Genomic DNA, 15197 nt, shown 5'->3' with positions numbered 1-15197 from the left:
ATTTATTTTATTTTATTATTTCCTTTCTACGTGACTTTACCGAAAGAACCAAGAATAGGATTCCCTGCAGTCACGAAAGCTTTAAATCGAAACATATCGGATTGATTAAAAAAACTCAAAGATGCACTACCAATCTCGCCGCTGAAGCCAAACAACACTTTGGCATTATCAGTCAACATACTGAATTACTACTATGCGATGTTTTAAACCACGGTATACCCACGGTGTTCATGTCGGTTAAATCAAACGTCTTAACGAGTTGTCAGTTGCACAACAACTGCATGAAGAGCCAAGGCCACTGCCGCTCCACGTTAAATTGCTCAACTTAGTAAATTCACAGCAGCACAGAACTGTCCCTTACTTGCTGCCAGTTTAATGGGATCCACAACAACCCCATTGGGTAATGTCGATGTGCTATATACATTTACACAGTATAATGAACACACACGTCCTATCTGGGTTGGGTATTATCGTGTTAACTGTTTAGAGTACTATTGCCGAATATCCATGCTTAAGCTCTCATGATGAGCGCTTGTAAGAATCCGTTATTCAAATCGTATATTAGTAGTCCACTAGTGGCCGCTACATTTACCAGAGTTGAAAAAATAATCGATTATTGGATGGATTTGCGCGGCCCTGTTTGCAATGTATATGCTATGAATATAATTTTAAAATTAGGCGAATGCAGGACGATGCACTCCAGTGCGAGTTCGAGTCCAGACCACGGTTAGCCTCAGTGTCGTCAAATGATACCTGGCAGGCCCTCTTCCTCCCCTACCTTCACACAGCCGCAGTGACCAGCGTGGTGAAGTATGGTCAAGCAACACCAACCAATGGAGACAGACTCCACGCGTGGACAGTGACACAGACCACCCCCACCCCCCTCTACTATAGCCTTATCAGGCAGGCTCTTTGGAGCAAGTGCTGTGAGCGAGTAGCAATTACAATTATAAAGCTTGGCACGGCACACGCAAGCAAGGGGTGAGTGGCCAGCATCACGCCCGGTCGCCTTTGTCTCCCCAGTGTCGATGTTTACAGAACGCACCGGGTTCTCATTAGAGGCTGAGTCGCCCTTGGAGAAGCCCTGGTTCGGTGCAGATATAATCGTCACTGGTGTTGTCCGCACCGAGTTCAGTAGCGCGCTAACCTCTGCGCCACCGCTCCCCACGATACCCACCAAACCCACGTGCGATAAAACTCAAACCTTTGTAGCGATAAAACTCAAACCTTTGCAGCGATAAAACTCAAACCTTTGTAGCGATAAAACTCAAACCTTTGTACCGTTCCTCCTGTGCCGCCCGTTTGTCGTTGATCGTTACAATTGTCACGAGACAATTGCAAATAGCCGACAAGCAGCCAGGGTACAGAGAGACAAAGAGCGGTGGCACAGTGGTGAGCACACCGGTACGATAGACATCCAAGCCAAATCCTGACACTCCGCTGCCCAAACCATCCACAAAACCTAGGCAGCACTGACCAGCGTGGTGAAGTATGGTCAACCAAACGCTCTGGACCGAGACCTTCATCTAGCAGTGGGTTGACAAAACGACCGCTGCTGTTGCTGGCAATCCAATAGAGGCAACCGCGGTGTCCCTTTAAAGCCAGTGGCTTTGTCATTGCCGGTGCGTTGAGTTGTCCTTACCTCGAATGCCCGGCTCTCTTCTCTGTCCACGCACACACAGAGGGCGGCGTCTCTGTCCACATGGCAACGGCTTTGGCTCGTGCTGTTCCTCCTCCTCCGCCGCCTCCTCCAACCTCGACTTTGACGTCGGCAGGGGGTCAGGGGCAGAGACGTGGAGAGGGAGGCAGCTGGGGGGTGTTGGCAGGTCTGTGTGTGTGTGTCGAGTTGTTTATACCAGGGCGACAGTCGCCCCCACGGGTGTAACACCGCTTATTTATATTTATACCTCCTGGTTGCACCAGCCCACAGGGGATTATTGTGTCCGTCCGTCCGTCGTGCATCCAAAAATGGGAGGGGTGGGGCTTGGTGGAGAGGGGAGAGTGGGGAGGGGCTGGGTGGGGAGGGGCTGGGTGGGGAGGGAAGGGTGGGGAGGGGCTGGGTGGGGAGGGAAGGGTGGGGAGGGGCTGGGTGGGGCTGGGTGGGGAGGGGAGGGTGGGGAGGGGCTGGGTGGGGAGGGTGGGGCTGGGTGGAGAGGGGAGAGTGGGGAGGGGCTGGGTGTGGAGGGGAAGGTGGGGAGGGAGGGGCTGGGTGGGGAGGGGAGGGTGGGGAGGGGCTGGGTGGGGAGGGTGGGGCTGGGTGGAGAGGGAAGAGTGGGAAGGGACTGGATGGGGAGGGAGGGGCTGGGTGGAGAGGGGAAGGTGGGAAGGGGCTGGGTGGGGAGGGTGGGGAGGGGCTGGGTGGGGAGGGTTGGGCTGGGTGGAGAGGGGAGGGTGGGGAGGGTGGGGCTGGGTGGGGAGGGGAGGGTGGGGAGGGGCTGGGTGGGGAGGGTGGGGCTGGGTGGAGAGGGGAGAGTGGGGAGGGACTGGGTGGGGAGGGAGGGGCTGGGTGTGGAAGGGAGGGTGGGGAGGGGCTGGGTGGGGAGGGGAGGGCTGGGTGGGGAGGGGAGGGTGGGGAGGGTCTGGGTGGGGCTGGGTGGGGAGGGGAGGGTGGGGAGGGGCTGGGTGGGGAGGGTGGGGAGGGGCTGGGTGGGGAGGGTGGGGCTGGGTGGAGAGGGGAGAGTGGGGAGGGGCTGGGTGGGAGGGAGGGGCTGGGTGGAGAGGGGCTGGGTGGGGAGGGTGGGGCTGGGTGGGTGGGGAGGGGCTGGGTGGCGAAAGGTGGGGAAGGGCTGGGTGGGGAGGGTGGGGCTGGGTGGGGGAGGGGCGGGGCTGGGAGGGTAGGGAGGGGCTGGGTGGGGAAGGTGGGGAGGGGCTGGGTGGCGAGGGTGGGGCTGGGTGGGGGGTGGGAGGGGTGGGGCTGGGTGGGGAGGGGCTGGTCACCCCGTGGTGCCCTTATAAAACTCAACGTTTAACCTACTCACGCCGGCTTGTGCCCATCCTCACAGTCGGACATATTTGCGGAATACACCACGCCGCCGTTGACCCTGGCCATTGACCGAGCAACCCAACGTTCCTACCAGCTCCCTCCACAGGAATGTGTTTATTCCGCCGCTTCTTTACCCGGGAAGACCTTCCTCAAAACTCTTTTTCAGAAGGTTCCGTGCCAAGTCTTTTTTTTTCCCCCACACAGTAATGAGTGATGATGTTTTTTGTCGAATCCCCTTGGCAGGCATGGTTTTTTTCCAACACTGGAATGTTTGGCAAATACAGTACATTATATATGTTTTTTACCCCAACACCATCGAGATTACCGAAATCGCACTTTTCACAACGCCACAGTAGAAACGACCCGCGGGACACGAGCAGCCACCACCGGGTACACTCGGCACGCCAATAGCGCATCGTGACGTCGAGATGTGAAAAAAATATAGCATTGGTTTAGCCTCCCAAGACGGCAATTTAACCGACGGAAATTCACGAAGGAATGGAATTGTGTCAACGCGCTTGGAATTTGACATCTGTTGTGAATAAATTGTGTATATTCTTGGTTCTTTCGGTAAAGTCACGTAGATGGGAAATAATAAAAATTAAACTATTAAATTCTCACGACGTTTCGATTGCAACACAAGCAATCGTCATCAGGTGTGTGATTGCTTGTGTTGCAATCGAAACGTCGTGATAATTTTATTGCTTTATTTTTATTATTTTATTATTTCCCTTCTACGTGAATTTACCGATAGAACCAAGAATATGAATCTCTGCAGTCACGAAAGCTTTAAATCGAAATTTAAATTGTGTATGTCATAAATGACACTACGGTAGTTATGGGAGCACAGGAGGTTGGATGGCTAAGGGGCTCAATGTCATCAGGGCAATGAGCTGACATCGCCTGCAAATAAACTGGGTGACCAATGACTGTGGAAAACAACTAATCATCTAAAAAAAATCGGTTTTCACTAAATTCAGTATGTTTTTCCAAGCAATGTGGTGTTATTATCGTGCAATGAGCACGTCTCTCGCAGGGCATGCGATAATGTGCGCCACCGCGTTAACGTGACTTTCAGAAATGTCACATTCCACAGGCCTTTCTCAAACAATTGGCGAAGTACTTCTCTATCAGTGTTCCAAACAGACATTTCCTTGTCTCAAGGCATAACTTTAACCTGACGACCTGAGCTTGATTCCAGGCCAGGGCTAACATCAGTAGAGAGTATGATCTGAGCTGGTCCTTGAGCCCCTCCCTGCCTTCACCAATCCACACTGGCCAAGACGCCGGGAAGACCATCGTGCAGTGATTTGAATGTGGGTTGAACTTCATTCGCACCGTACGTAGCCAACCGTACTAATCGGAGGTGCAGGGGGACAACAAACAACACTAAATCAGTTCTAAAGAAAGTATTTTTAGATTTAAAAGTGCATATCTCCAGTGGCTTCCTAATATCGGAAGAGCCTTTCAGACGGCCGCAGAAGTGCATCTGAAAGCGTGCGATGCGGTGACCGTCTTTGTTCGATACCTAAGTGTTTTCGGGTGGTGCAAAAGATTTGAAAATGGATGTGCACTGGTAAAAGGTGACGAGGACGTGAGTTTATTTGATTTGTTACATGTTTAGTGGCATACTCACACGGACACTGTGTCACTTTATGCAACTCCCCGACTTCCCCCGACTCATCCCCGCACATCTCGTGCGCGCTAACCACTCTGTCTCCCCGCTATCTCTCTCACTCAATACTCCGCTTACCTGTCCTGCTGCCCTCACACCTCCACCCTCGTCCAAGCCCCCAGCAGGGGATCAGCCAACACTGCTGGAGAGGGCGAGGTCCCAGGCGTCTTCTCCCCGACTCCTGTGTTCTTCATCCCTTGAGCACCAACCAACTCCCCGTACTGCTCCGCACACTCCTTTATATATCCCTCCTCATTTGGGGTCCTCACTTACCCCCCCCCCCCCCCATTAAGCTGGCGCCTCCGGCACGAGCTCTCTCGCTCTCTTATCGCCTCCATCTCCCGCTTCCCCGGCGCCTACCCCGTGTTCCAACGCTCGCACCTGTTCGTCCCCAAATGCACCCGCTCAGTTAATGCTTCTTTCCCTAATTGCTGCTACCTCTCCGGCGCCTAACCCATGTCTCCCCGCTTACCTCTGCACGAACTCAGGTGCACCCTCTCTCTTTGATAATCCCACGCATTACATCACTCCACGTGGATGATCTCAGAGCCACGTGCCCGACTATTTTGCAAGGGAGATCCGTGGCGAGTGAGCACAGCAACTGCAGGTGTCCTGAAATCTATATATATAAAATCGCAAATCTGTCTGTCTGTCTGTGTGTCGCCGGACCATACGCAGTTTCATTGTACGAAATGTGAGGGATTTGCGAGACGCGATTGGTCCGGCGGTTGCCCCTGGCAACGGGTAGCGACGCATTCGCTGCGGGATGGACGCCATTTTTAATTCCCGTTAAAAATATGCGCACGCATTAACACGCGACTCTGAGGTAAATTCATCAAAGTTTCACGTCCTCTTCACTCCCCCCCACCCCAATGTGTGCTAATATTATGTAGCGCGGGGGGGGGGGGTAACGGCCCCGGTACCCAGCCTCAGCCGGGTGGGCAATTTAGACGAGGCCGGAGGCTCTGCACGGTACTAGGCCTCGACACCCCACCACACTATAGGCCGTACATATTACTGCACAGCGGCCGAGGAGATCGTGGCTGGGGGGGGCAGGGGTAGCAGCCCATCTGTGTATATATGTAAGGTTATTGAGAAATATATTTTTCACCCGCGCAACGCCGGGTACTTATGCTAGTTAACTAAATAAATGCTTTCTGACATGAAGGTGTTACAACACCGATGGGACAGACACGTATGTGTAGCGTATACAGGAGGTGTGGAGGGAAGGACAACTAACCAAACACAAAAACCAGGTCTAAATAAATGAGTTTTAAATCTATATATTTTTTTATGATGAAAGGATGTTAAATGAAGACATGTTTTTACTGAGCACCCTTATAAAGAGTTCAGTTGCCATGGAGATAGCGCGATGGGATCAGCTGATGTGCAAGAGTGAGAAAAATCGTGGCATCTCAGAACTACAAGGGATGGCAACGGTGTGGGGAGGCTTTCAATCAGCAGTGGATAGACCATGGCTCATGGTGATAATACCTTTACCTATTCACGTGAACGCCGACACATAGATATTCATCTATTTTGTGCGTGTCTGCGTGCATATGTGTATAGCCTGTACTGTGTATACACTGCTGTGTTCACAAGGCTATGCTTTTGTCAAATGACCTTTGAAGGTAGGTTTAGACAATAGTGCATGCAGTGATTTTATCTTACATCATTCCCCCTGTTGACCAGCATTCCTCAGCAGGTCACCACTTAGCTGATTGCCATTGTCTTTTGTGTCAGAAATCAGGAGATATGCTCGCTGTGAGGGCCAGGTGGCCGGCTCTTTCTGTCCATCTGACCTTCACTGCTGGGGGCTAATGGCTTAAAGGGCTGCAATGTTGGTGTCGTCATCGGAGGTTGATCCTGTCACGTCTGTGTCCTTCCCGCCGGCATTCGTTATCTACAAAGAAGGAACATATAATATAAAGGCAAAGATCCAACCCCCTGCCGCCTCCGTGTAGCCAACATAAACGTTTGAGGCAAGTGCTGTTAGCGAGCACCTATTATGGATGGCACGACGCACGAGGGGGTGATGCATTTGTACTGTACTGGACGATTTCAGACCACATGTATTACGTAAGTCACAGTGGGTAAACTATCCCGCCTTGAATTAAAAAAAATCAGTGTTGAGCTGAATTGTGGTCCATACCATTTTAAAAGTATTCAGATGTTCCGCCCTTTGTTGATCCAATGTTGGATCAAGGCCTCCCCGTTCCGTGTCAGCTATGGGGTTTGTTTAACCATACTTAATCACGCTGGTGAGTGCGGGTTGTGGAAGGATGGCCCAGGACCGATTGAGATATCACTTGCCACTGATATTGGCCATGGCCATGAATCAAACCCATTTGGCCGAGTTCATAGCGCAATGTGCTAACCACTCCACCTTCCATCTTGAGAGTAGAATGGCTTATATCCTCAATGCAGCACCCGCTTTCCTAACAGCCAGACGCCTCCTTGTGCCTGGCCCTGTTGATGGTTTTTCATTTGGTTCCCGCAGGATGGCATTGGCGATGGAGCCATCTCAAGGTAGACTGAAAAGCACTTGCAGTTGAGGGCGTGCCGTTGTTTTTCACCACTGCAGTCTGCAAGAGGCCATTAGCACATTACTCATGTAATGCTCATATAATGTGCTATATATGGCCAAGGTAACAGACTGCCCGAATAAATAATTCAAGCACTCTGTCATCGGATCCGAGGCCATTATGGCACACGCAAAAAAAATTAACAGTACAGTATTAGATTTTTGAAATTGAATGTCTGAAGGACAGCTTTCGCGATTGTGTTTTACCCGACGGTGAGGAGGGACGTAAAATATAAGCCCCCAATGAAAGCACGTAATCATTGATTATAACACGTGCGTTTAAAAATGTGTTAATTATTGTTAATTGCTCAGTTTACATTCACGGTAGTATTTCCTGCAAATGAAGGGCCTCTATTTATTGTGCTGTGACATGTACATTTTTCAGTGGGACAAGATTTTCTTTACTCCGCAGCAAAACAAAATCCCTCAAGAGATTCACATATTCTTTCTCTAGATGGCAAGTAAGAGTCATGGAATTGTAATCCGTGCAATTTCCAATGAGATTTCTCAAAGTGATTGGGAATGAGGCTACAGGAATGTCAGAGGAGAATGGATTCCTCACGTTTCAAGGGCGCCTGGCGGAGTGGAATCAAGACAATTTATTTTAAGGATATAACGACGGCAGCGGTTTGGGGAAGCCTTTATCTAACAGTGGATTGACCAAGGCTGATGGTGATTATAATGATGATATGTATATCGATCCATTCATCGATAAAAATACATTCTTAAGGCTCAAGATACATGCATATAATCGTGCATTGAAGAATACATTATTTAGAATTCATGTAAATACTGTAATATACAAATAATATGGCAAGGTTGTGCAACGCAGATAGAACAATCTCAAAATAATACATATTTGATTTTTAAAAATCCAAATTTTGATTTAAAGCTTTCGTGACTGCAGGGATTCATATTTTTGGTTCTTTCGGTAAAGTCACGTAGAAGGAAAACAATAAAATAATAAAAATATAAAACAATAAAAATTATTGCTGTGGATTTCACACCTGATGATGATTGCTTGTGTTGCAGTCTAAACGTCGTGAGAATTTTATTGTTTTATATTTGTATTAATTTATTGTTTCCCTTCTCCGTGACTTTACCGAAAGAACCAAAAAAAATCTAACTATAAAATAATAATTTTTTTAATCAAATCGTGATAGTTTTCGTCAGTGCATATCTTAATCTATTGTACATAGACAATGGCCATGTTTACTTTATAGATAGAAGAAAAAAAAGAGACAGTCCCAGAGCTAAGGGGGGGGGGGGGGTGATAGAAGGAAAACAATTTTAGAATACAAGAAAAGAGCAACACGACAAAAATAGTCCAACGACCAGAGAAGTGGACCAGATACAGCAATATCATCACGCAGGTATTTATAGAGGATAGAAAAATCAATGGAGTCGAAGGTGGCAGTAAAGGCCTAAGAGAAGGAAAAGAGCTACAAAACTCACGGTCTGAAGAGAAGTAATTTACTACAAGTAGGAGGGGAACTGTTTCACTTCAATGACCGGGACAGAAAAAAGGATTGAACTGGTTCGTGAATGGTCATGAATACTAACGTGTATACATAACGGATTTTCAGGCGCCAGTTCAATGAAGCGTTTGTATGATTCTGCTTGTTTAAACTGATAAGTTGAGCCTTGAAGAGATTCAGTGCGACATTTAGGCCTCTTTTAAGACGTTTCGTGCTCTTATGCAATTTGCTTTCCATTGACGGAAACTTCAAAGTGCATTCTTCATTTGGATTGCGCTCTCATGCTCACACGCTCTTTGGATTGCACCCGTTGGGTTGCATTAATGCCTTTGGATTGCACCACTCTTCTATCTTACAATTACATGCTAATTTATCACATTAACATCACTAGTCCCTGGCCACTTCTTTATGACCCTTGGGCTACAACAATTTCAAACTTTTTTAAAACAGTCTGCCTCAGCAGCAGACCATGCTTTCCCACCTGATGACGGATGCTTGTGTTGCGCCCGAAACGTCGTGATTTATTTTATTTTTTACACCTACGTGACTTTACCGAAAGAACCAAAGAGTATGTATTCAAAGTGCATGTTTGAACCTGTTCAGATAAATACGTTAGCAAAACTGCTTCAAATGCCGTGATGACAAATGACAAATTGCATATGGGCTATGATCCATACGCTTTTGGCCAAAGTTCCTTTTCATCATTTGTATGGTAAGATCGCGGCCCGATGTCTCCACCATAGCCAGCCAAAGGGCATATCTCCAATGCGATGCGTTTAGGTCGATTCGTCAGTTTGTTACTGGTTCATTGCATTTACAAAGGGAGATGGTAAATGTGGTGCGAAATACGCACAAAAAATATCTACTTTAAGGGGCACGTCAAAATCGCGTACAGATTGGGAATACTATGACACTCGAAGCAGTAGAATTTCAACGGTTGTATTGCTGTTTATATATCAACACAGCATATTTCACTTTACACGGACACATTATGTACAATAACTAGAATTTCAACATATTAATTAATCATCAAACATGATTAATGCCAGCACATCATGTTTTTTTCACCCTTCTGAATGATACGCAGTGAAATAAATATATCACAACCGCCCACGTGCTGCCAATCATCGCTTGATTTCCTTTTGAATGTCCAACAGTGTACATCACCTCTTATATTATGCAGCATACCGTCAAGTGATGGTTGTACCGTCATCTCTTTCCCCCCTTTCACATGTATTTTCCAGGCCCCTTCTGTAATGCAATTATGGAGTGCAGTCTCGTTGACCTGCACTGTTGCTATGCGCTGTGCAAATATGTTGGACAGATACTGGGCTGCTTCTATCACATACACCCTGCGGATACCATATGCACAAATTGAGACTTCAAGGGGGATCCACATTGCGTTTGTGTTGAACAACTAGAAGCGATGGAACAGCGTTGAACACCTGCAGTTAATTTGAATTCATTCCCCAACATGTTTGGAATTCACTCTGCATCAACCAAAGCTTTTGACTGCATATAAAACGTAATGCCACACTGTAAAATGTGTCTACTGCTTCATACGACATCACAAGGCTGGGGTTCCATTTAGAAATATGGGAAATTACTCAGCTTATTTGAAAATAAATATGTATTCATATACATTTGGTAACTTCTTGTTTTGCAAAATGGAATTGTGCCTCCATCGGTTACCACTGGCACTCGAGTGTGCTTTAAACTTTTGTTTCTAAAGTTTCTTACCGATTATCAATGCAATTGCAAGGAAGTTGGTCAAATGTAGCCTATATCGATTTATAACATTCGCTGCATTCTGCATGCATTCATTTGAAAACATAATTAGTGAGCTTACATTGTATCCTCCACGCAAGTGCGGTAGTTTTTATTTGAAAGGGCGTATCCAATTTTCATTTCTCTAATAGCTTTTATGAACAATTCTTATTTTATCAAATTCAAACAAAAACGTGAATTGGAAACTCAGTGTTCCAGACACAATTACACAATACCTTGATGAATAGTTGTTCCGCTGGTGGCTCAGAGCTCATAGCTCACCAGGAGATATAAACCATACAACACATGTATACGTTTTACAGGAAAACTTGAATATTGCCGTCTTATCAGGCTGGTTTTTTTAAGTCACAAAATCAATGACGAGATATAGGATTGAGCGTTGGCACACTAATGCGTGGGATTATTCCACCCCCTAGAAATGCAATATGAATTGTTGCTATTCAGAACCACGATTCAATTCAAGCATCACCTATTTTGTTGTCTCGCTTTACTGCGTTCTTTCTATAGTTTCGGGTTTTCTCTCTGCCTTGTTTGCTACAGTTTGGTTTGCTTCATGAGGCTAAATGTAACATTACGCATTTAATGACCGACATCAAAACATCAATCCCTGCACACGCCATTCACTGCACGTGTATCTCGAGCATTAAGAATCGACATAGCAACAATAAATCAATAATCTACGCTCCGAATACGTAAGGGTAAGGACCACGCACGCATAAACTACATGGAGCAGAAGGGTTTCACCTTTTTAAAACGAAATGCTATTACCTTCGTGGCCAGGTCTGTTAAATAAATATAACTCGTGCACAGCCATTTCCTATGAGGTCTTCATGGCTGTCCGAGACAACAGCACACGCGTCATTGGAATGTGCAATTTAGATATTTAATTCCCATCCACACTGACTCCAACCATCACCTCTACGCTTATAAGGTAATGCCTTATAACAATAATAATCTACAGCCCTTTGGCAATCCACTTCTTGTTGAAGTGTTGTTGGGGTTGTTTGACTGAGCTCTAAAGTGCTGCTGGTCTGTGTATGTTAGTGAAGGGTGTGGGTGGCAAGTGGGGTGATCGGGACTGGTATTATCGTGCTTGTTTACCCCGGAAAGCCTGACTGAGTCTCATGGGTCCTGCCAAGTTATTGTTTAATCCCAACCGAGTTATTTGCAGGTACATTTTCAAATTTGGCAACTTTGAACCATGGAACACAGTGGCCTGCTCTTACGAATGATATTACTCACCACTGACTTTACCCGTGGCTGGGAATCGAACGTAGGTCGCTAGATAATTATTAGCACGGTGTACCTACCACTGTGCCACCGCCGCCCGCTCCGTCCCATTTCATTCCAATGTACTCTGTTTATTTCATAAACAAATACATCTACATGTCTTCATTATAATAATATACCAATAATTGAGTTTATTTGAAACATAGGCTTGCACGACCAATATTATGGTTCATAACCAATATTATGAGCCACGTGAGAGCTGAGCTTCTGTTAACGCCTGATAATTATGTGGATGTAATCTCCAGCGAAATGTCGCATGAAAATTATTTTAAAGAATAAAAAAAATAGCTTTTCCACTTCCAGTTTTGCTAACAACCCTTATCAATTGGCATAATTCCCACGTAACAACTTGATTTGCTTGGCTCTGTCGGGTGGCGGAGGGTATGGGCATTACACCTTCATGATCTAACCCAAAAGAAGCTGATTATGAATTACAAAAAGTGAGTTGTTTTGGGAGGTATAGCAATCACTGATGGCGTCCTGTAAAATCGTTGTTGTATTTCAAGATGAGGCAGAAAAGGGACGTGTAGTGGTTACAGGCCCATACCTAAGTTAAATTCCCAGCCACGACTAACATCAATGGCAAGTGATATCTAAACTGCTCCTTGGCCCCCTCCCACCTAACGTCACCAACCCATATTGACCAGTGTGGTCAAACAACCCCCATAACTTACACAACGCAAGGAGGCTTTCATCCAGCAGTGGATTGACAAAGGGCTGTAAACCATTATTATGCAATACTTTTAGTGTTCACTGTATACTGCACCCTGAAAACACCTAATTGAATAGGGGCCATCCATTTAGTACTGTACGTACGCATGGAGGGGGGGGGGTTAACCCAAATGCCTACGTTTGCATATGGGGGGTCTACTGACAATGTACGTACGCATAGGAGACGGGGGGCGGTGAAGCCTTGATAATAATTTGTCTACATTGGCCTTCAAATGAGTTAAGATAGTGCGGCGGTGGACTATTTGTTTGCTTAAACACGTTAATATTATAATCCTTGATCGTTTATGCATGGATTAAATATCGGCCGTTCTATAGGATTCGGGGGGGGGGGGTGCGTCAAGCGTACGTACGCAGGTGGGGGGGGGGTCAAGTTTTGATAGATTTTATTGCGTAGGTACTAAATGGATGGCCCCATATGATACATCTTTAGTCACTTTTTCATTGAGAACGTCTTTCCGTGATAATTGAACATTGGGAACATGAGTGTTCAATGGTAGAAATATTGTGCCAAGATACTAGAAATGAAATGTGCCCCCTCTGTCCAATTTCCCCTTCTCATCGTAGCCTGGCGCCTTGGCCCCTCTGGCCTGATGGGCTCTGGTGTAGTTGCGCGCCACTTGCTTACTCGATAGCTATGCCACTAAGTCAAATACAAAGCCACACGCGCATACTGCACCCGACATGTGCAGATATAGCGCTAATTTCATGTTGTTTAGGGAAAAACATGTTCTGCTCATTGTCAGTAGAAACTGCATAAACAGAAGCTATCAATAATTGCTTATCTTTTCAAACAAATATTGGCGGAAACTGCCCTTCTTACTAAAACGTGAATTTGGCCGATGGTGTGTTCGGCAATGTCGTGGGGGGAGGGACAAAGTCGCATGAAAAAAATACTGTGTTCTCTAAAATTCCTGATCTAAGTTTGGATTTATTCATTGGGTGGCCGGCCCACAGTTCAGTCAATAATGTCTGGATAAAAAAAAAACACTTTTTGTAAACCTCAAATATTATCATGCTCAAGCTCTTTTCATAACAGTGCCAACTCCGTTAATGCTACACAGCACTGTGCAGCATTCGAGATATTAACTCTTATCGGGTACAATCTGATCTGCAGAGTGATAATATAACACGCGCAACACAACAGCGTATTAGTCAAAACACAGGCACGAGTCAAACGCAAGAGCCTCTACAAGAACATACTGAGCAGTAACACTGAGAGCGGTGGGACCTGACAATACAACACTGGCTTACGGTTGTTCGAGATTAAAACTGGCTGCACGGATACTACAATAAAAGGCGTACTCTCAAGCGATTCAGTATGCCATTTTCACGGGGAACAAATTAAAGGCAGCGCTTGACCTACGTGGACAACGCAATAGTCTCCGTCTACACCTCGGAGCGTCAACCGTTCTCGATGTAGGGAATGTCGTGGTAGCAGCGGTCGATTTGCGCACTCTGCCGCATGGCCCCAGCCATGATCTGCTCGGAGAGCTTCTGGGCGAAGCCGACCACGTGCGGCTCCACGGCTGGGGACGACGGCTTGTGGGCCCTCTCGAGCGCAGCGCCAGAATCTGATGCCTGCTGCTGCTGTTGCTGGTGGTGGTCAGCGTCGGTGGCGTCGGTGGCGATGCGACTGCTCGTGCGGGACTTCTCCATCCCCGGCGAGTTCTGGTGCACCGAGTAGTGGTTTTTGGACTTGAGGCATCCCATTGGAAAATCCGTCTACTGGGGGATTCGCGGAGCCGGCGTGCTCTTCTTCGTGCCTGCGCTCCGGGGTGAAATTCGAACGCTGTGAGTTGTTAACACGCAGTGCACAGGCACGCGGGTCGTCGTTCCTGCGACGTCTCGCACGGGTTAGGCAGGCTACCGAACCATTGCTGTGATTGCGACAACAAGAAAAGAAAAAAAAATCCTCACCCGGCAGAGAAGCTAAACAAGACCCCGCACTCTGAAGGGCAACGCGCCGCATTCTCTCTCAACCATTATAGAAATTAAAGTAGCTCGGGCACGACCCGCGTTATAAAGGCAATGCTCCGCTTCGCACGACACCAGCGCGACATTGGCACGCCTCTGCGATTGTTACCGAGGCAGGGTTTGTTATCATGTGCGGCGTGTCCACGGGGAAGAGAGAGAGGGCTGGTGGGTCACTTAACAACGTAACTGGGGCTCATCTGGGCACGACTCGCAAAAAAATCATTGGCAGCCGACCCAGCCGGGCTGCGTTCAAGGCGGCAGGACGCCCTTGAACGACACAACCGGTCCCTTGCTTCGAATAACGCTGGTGGCGGTGCGCTGTTAATATTCGCAAGGACAACAACAGCTGCGACGCTTACCCCCAAGATGTTTAGCGATCGTCCGTGCGACGCGTCCTGCGATTGTCGTCCTCCACGTCATCATCGACACTCGGGGCCACGCGGTGGTGGCCAGAACGATGGGTGGCCACGGCGTCAGGCAGCCGTGGTCACCGCTCTCCCGTCGTCACCTCGTCCCATCGGCTCCTCCGCCACGCAAGGGTGTGCGCTGTGCACAATCACTTATCTGCGTATTTACCTCCTGCCAGCCCACTAAACATGAGCTGGAGAAACTGGGGGGCGGGTGATGTAACGGTGATGGGTGGGTGGGTGGCTTGAAGAGGGGTGAGTGTGATCGGATGTGGGTTGGGGTGGA

At 47.6% G+C, this 15197-nt stretch overlaps 1 long non-coding RNA gene across 1 annotated transcript; it reads right to left on the bottom strand.

Moving 5' to 3' along the window:
* Window positions 1-9645: 9645 nt before the first annotated feature.
* Window positions 9646-15197, bottom strand: LOC133345120 (uncharacterized). The gene is made up of 2 exons (XR_009755411.1): window positions 14864-15197; window positions 9646-14293 (listed from the first exon to the last, which is right to left on the bottom strand). It is a non-coding gene; the product is annotated as an uncharacterized LOC133345120 (long non-coding RNA).

This window comes from Lethenteron reissneri, chromosome 21 (assembly GCF_015708825.2).
Source record: "Lethenteron reissneri isolate LAM-NWPU_2019-01 chromosome 21, ASM1570882v1, whole genome shotgun sequence".
Classification (NCBI taxonomy): Eukaryota; Metazoa; Chordata; class Hyperoartia; order Petromyzontiformes; family Petromyzontidae; genus Lethenteron; species Lethenteron reissneri.
This window is presented reverse-complemented; position numbering and strand designations above follow the sequence as displayed.